This window comes from Arachis ipaensis, chromosome B4 (assembly GCF_059453495.1).
Source record: "Arachis ipaensis isolate K30076 ecotype BB chromosome B4, ASM5945349v1, whole genome shotgun sequence".
NCBI classification, from domain to species: domain Eukaryota; kingdom Viridiplantae; phylum Streptophyta; class Magnoliopsida; order Fabales; family Fabaceae; genus Arachis; species Arachis ipaensis.
In genome coordinates, this window is record NC_142439.1 from 21,183,376 (window position 1) to 21,189,375 (window position 6,000).

Sequence of the window (6,000 nt, forward strand, 5' to 3'; positions counted from 1 at the left end):
AAGTGCAAATTTTCAATCCTATTTGAACTATCCATGCAAATAAAATTGACTTTGTTGTTAGTTTTTGGATGCTATAAACTAGAAAATTTTTTTAGTTCACTAAGTATATAATTGTTGATTTGCTAATAAGCTTGCTAAGGGATAGGCAATTTGATAACTTGTGTCACTAGACATGTTCAATGTGGTTTTGTTATGTGGTAATTAGCACTACAAGAAAGTCATCGGATACCACCAGTAACTTGTTTACCGTAGATTTAGCGGCAGAATAAATCCAACGGTATAAACCTCGCTGGTAACTATTTACGAGCGGATTTTTTCGTTTGTCGCTAATTACTGGCAGATTTAGCAGCGGATATAAATTTTTAATTGGCAAAATTCTGGAGCTTGTTACCATCAAATTTTTCTCCCGACAAATCTGACGGTAAACTTAAATTTTAATTTTTTTTAAAAAATTTGTTTGAAAATTCAATATATAATTTTAAATATTTAAATTTAATAATTTACAAACTAACGAAATTCAAAGTTTTACAAGTTCTTATACTAAATTTCTTTACATTGAGATGCTATAGATGTATTCTTTTACTAGTTTTAGTGCATGATAACAATTACTAACATATTCTTGCAGTGAAAACAATGGAGGGATATGTTCTCAAGGTCCACTATGAGTTGCTAAATCTTTATGCTAAGATAAAATACAAATAAATGATCCACTACATACCCAAAGAATTCAAGAACTTCTTCAACTTGGTATGCAAGGTCATCTAAACAGAGCAATGGCTCGTCCAACGAAATCACATTGGCTCCCAACTGCAATAACTCTTAAGCAAATGAAAAAGAGTCTATTAGACTCTATGAGCGATTGCGTGAAGAGCATTTATGGCTTTTTTTTTGTTTAAAGAATCTGAGGAATGCAAGTCAATACCAAAGCTACGAAAATGGTTTATAATAAATTAATATTTTATGGAAGTAAAAATGCATCAAAAATATTTTATGTGTTGAGTTTAGAAAACTAAAACTTGATTAATGTGATGATCAAACATTATTGGCTTATTATCAAATTGGTTGTATGATTATTTTTGTGCAATGTGCAAAAATTAATTTAAATTGAAATAGGCCCAGAAAGCAAGCCTACAAATACAAACACATTGGCCAACACAAATTCCAACCATACCACTTCATTCACTCAAATCCTAATCCATGAAGGCTGGGATAACTGAACCATAAGAAAGAAAGAAATCAAACCTAGCCCAAATAAAGATCCAAGCCCAAGTTGGTGATCACTCTCAAACCTATCTCTCTTCAACCTAGTTACTAACCGGGTAAACAAAATTCAATTCATTTGAATCCCTTGCTCACTTCCACCGAACACAATCTCTCTCTTTTCTCTCTTCTTTCTCTTCCCTATCACATCAAGTCACTAAACCAAGAAAGAAGAAAGAGGAAAGATACAAAGCTAGGGATCGACGAAGAACCAAAAGCTTGTTTCCAATTTCAAGCGAGAAGAAGGGCTACAACAAAGGAAGATATCAAAGCATAAGAAGATCACAAAAAGGTGATTTTCTTATTCATGCTACACCAAGGAACCGTGAAGAAAACTACTGAGTTTCAGGCAACAACCATAGAAAATAATAAGTCAATGGTGCTCTTCCTTGAATTCATGGTCCAAAACCAAACTTGGAGCCAAAGAAAAGATTCACGGTCAAGATCAAAGGAACTTGAAGAAAAAGGATGAAAGAGAAAGGTATGTTGCATGTCAAAGATTCGGCCTTCTATCTCTCCATTGATGACGCCGCTGTAAGTTCTGATGAAGGAGGAAGGAGACAACCCAAGTTTTGAACTTGGTTCAAACTTTGGGGGCTTCACTCTTCTATAATAAGGGTGAACAACCAAGGGTTGAGCAAGGAGAGTGGAATAGAGCACTTGGTTCGATTCTCATAGCTTCCTAAGCTGTTCTAAGTTTTTCTCCTTTATGGCTATCGTTTTGTATTTCTTTTTCTCAGTTCAGTCTGTCCGAGTCTCATTGAAAAAAAGGCAAACATGGTGAGGTTTATAAGAAAATCCAATGAGTAAAAAAAGGCAGTGAGCTAGACTTGGAAAAAAATCCAAAAATATCTCAGAAATTCTTTGTATGTATTTCTATTTTGTGTCATGATCCTATGGAAATTCCCTTACAAGTTGCGTTAGCACTTTGCTGTTGAACGCTAGGCTGAGTCCTAGTCAAGTTCGGTTTGGGTTAGAAACTAGACTTGTCCCAGATAGGATTAGATAGATCCTAGAGAGAATTGGTGACTGTAATCTGTTGAAAAGACAGTAAAATTCTGTCACAGTTATGATGGAGACTGGATGTAGGCTACATTGCACTAGGTAGTTAAACCAGGATATATCTGTGTGTCAATATCTTCTCTCATCTCTATTTCTGATTCTGCACTATAGACAAAACAAAAGTATCTCCTGCCTAGTCAAGAGACAAAACCAAAATATCTCCTGTATTTTCATAACAAAAAGCAAGTATACACGAGAAAGAAAAAGGGCCAAGATTCAACCCCCTTCTCTTAGCCATCGATAACCATCATTATGGAAGTAAAAATGCATCAAAAGTTAGATAAAAATTGATAAATGAAGAGCATTAGAATGTAAAAATTTCCTATTAATACTAACCTCATGATAGGGAGCATCAATGTAATAAATGCAGAAGTTATGAAGCAACAAAGAAACAGCTTCTGGGCAAAATAATAGACCCTGAAAACATGATATATCTATATAAAGATCTTGTTTTATTTTTCAAAACTTCACAATTCTCAAACACATTCTCCCAATACAAAGACCCTGCTTTAATTTGCTTCTAATCCCTCAAAACATTTCTATCCAAAAACAAAAAAACAAGGCATTTTTTCTCAAGTTCAAAATAAGAATAAACTTTACAAAACTGAAAAAAATATACAAACAAGAACAGAAAATAAAATAGTAAATTGAACCTTTATTTATTTTTCCTAAACTACTTTTGTTGATCCCTACAAACAATCACAAAGCTTGAACCTTTACTTGTTTTCAACATGAATTCCTGCAATACACACACAAAAATTAAATTAAATTAAAAAATGAACAAACAGAGATACAAACATAGAAGATTAACAATTTCAAAAAAAATTCAAACAACTAAACAAACCCTAAACCCCTCGAATGTTGAAAAAAAATCAAAAGAAGCTAATTAGAGAAAGAGACTTAGTACAGAAGGTGGCGACAACGGAAGGAAGAAACGACGAGGTGGCAACGATGAGAGGCGAAGATGCTGTTGGAGCCGGCGACGATGCTGCTGGTGGTGTTGATAATTTTGTTGGATGCAGCGATGACAAGGGAAGATCGATTGAAGGATACCACAACGGTGATGAACAAGCGTGGAGCAGGAGGTACCGACACTGTTGAACGAGCGCGGTGTTGAACGTGAAAACGTTGAGGCGGCGACAGTGGCTGAGTGATAGTGACTAGTGATGAGAGTGACACTACAAGGTTTTTATTTATTTATGGCAGTTTTTTTCTTATTTGTGGAGGTTTATAACCCCCACCAAATGGTTTGTGGGGGTTTCTAAAACCTCCAAAATTTGAGGTGCCATGAGGTCTTTTGCGGGGGTTTTTAAAAACCTCCACAATCTATTTAGTGGGGGGTTTTACATGTGTTTAGTAGGAATTTTATATTGGACTTTTGTGGCGATTTTAAATCACTTTTGTGGTAGTTCAAAAGCCCCACAAATTAATTTTTTAATTTAACAAAAATTAACTATTTTGTGAGATTTTCAAACCTCCACAAATCTGTAATTATTTATTTATTTTTAATTTCAAATCATTCATTAATCTCATCTCATTTACATACTCTCAAATTAGAAATTTATTTTTTAATATCAAAATTTAAAAACTAATTTTTTTATAACATAATTCCTCAATATAAAACATAACTCTATAAAAAAAATTCTCAATGTCAATAGTTCCAAACATAATTGCATATGATATTGTTCTACATAAGTATTTCTATTTTTCTTTAAAAAGTAAAATAAAACAACTACTTCAATATTTCAATATCATCTAATTACATAAATGGGCTTTAGAATTTGATCAATTTCACAATAAGAAACTTCATTGAAAACAATAGCAATACCAACTACCTACCATTTGGTCTCTTGAAATTTTCACCTAAAGAAAGTGCAATTGCTCGGTTCAAAGAAATGGTGGTGTTTACTAATGATCTAGAAGGTGTTCGCCAAACCATGTTTTCCTCTGCAGGCTGCTGTAGATGACGACCACTACTATCACTCCTTCCTCTACTTGATGATCCAATCTTGAAAATCTTACCAAACTATTTCATAAACTCAAACTTTCTCTCTGAATATGAAGGAACAAAATCCCCTGCTTCCCACTAAATTATACAACACTAGTTAATTCTCACCATTAAATCATTATCATTACGATACCAACATCAAGTATACTATATTTACATGCTTTAACAAATCAAATTCACAAACTTTGTCAGAATTCGCATATCCATTTAGCAAAACCAACCAACAAATGGAAAAAAAGGACTTAAAAGTTGAAAAAGTAGCTGGTGGGGTTATTCAAAACTTTCCAAAATGAACATCCATGAGCATGAAAGTGTAGTAGAGAAACAAGTAGAGAAAGAGTACCATATATGCAAGGGTGTGAAAGATGGTTGATATCTGAAGAAAGAGAAGCCATAAGGAGAATCTAACAGGACACTATGAAATACTCGAGAGAAAAAGCAAGAATTCAGAGATAAACATGCATATCAGGTTCTTGCCTCAAACTCCACATTTTCTATATATAAATGATAAGATACACAGTTATTAGATATAAATGAATATAGAATAATTAAACATAAAACTGTCAAGAACATAATAAATAAAAAGCTTAAATTAACAGCGAAGAAGAGACCTTTTTAATGAAGTGGGAAAGCAGAAATAGAAGAAGGAATGCTTCTGTTTAGAATTTGTTTGAACTTTCTTATTTCAAAAGACAGCATTTGATGCATGCATTTTTCACCATTTTCTAAGGAACTAGCTCACTCAGTTAAAAAACTCAATCCCCATTGGTTCAAGCCTTTTCTCTTTACAATCAGACTCCAAATTAATAGCAAACTTCGTATCATACAAATTGATGTTTGGCATATCATAGTGTTATAGAATTATAAAGCATTTGAGACATTCCAAAATGATTCTTACAGAAAGCACAGGTTGAAGTGTCATCTGGGCATAAACTTCATCAGTTTCTGGGTGAGCCTGCCAAAAAAAAATCCCCAAAAATTAGCATAAAATCAAAATAAGAGAATTTCAGACCTTCCATATGGATCTTCGGCTCAAAACTAATACAAAAACCAATCCAAAAAAGAAAATTCCATACATGCAAAGTAACACTATGAAGGACTGGAAAATAATGTTAAAAATAAATTTTCTAATTACCAAACAAAAAGGATGAAAACTGAAAGCCAATAAAAAAAAGAATATTAGCAAGTATAAGCCAAAATCATAGAAATGGAACCAAACTCGTGTTCTCTAGCAAATACATCCTGCTTTTATTGTTTGGCCAGTATCTAATGCTCCAAGAATTCAAGAAAAGGGAAAATTTAGTTTCAATGAATCATAAAGATAAAAACAAGCAAGCAGAAAGGAAAATACATAAACTAAGACAAATGAAATTTCGAAATTAGACAATGAAGTCTCGGAATACCTATAGCGCATATTCCAAACACGAGAGGTGCCGATATCTTCCATTGTTATAGTGATTCCGTCCCTTGCCTCTAGTTCTAGTAGATGTGTTTCTGCCTCTTTCTGATTACATTTTTTACACAACCAAATTAGAAATCAAGTTATTACATCATACATATGGGATTTTTAAATTTTTTTACACAATCAGATTGCACATGAAATTATTACATGATATGTATGGGATTTTTCTTTAAAGATAAACATTATGTTTCTTCAATCCAATAATATA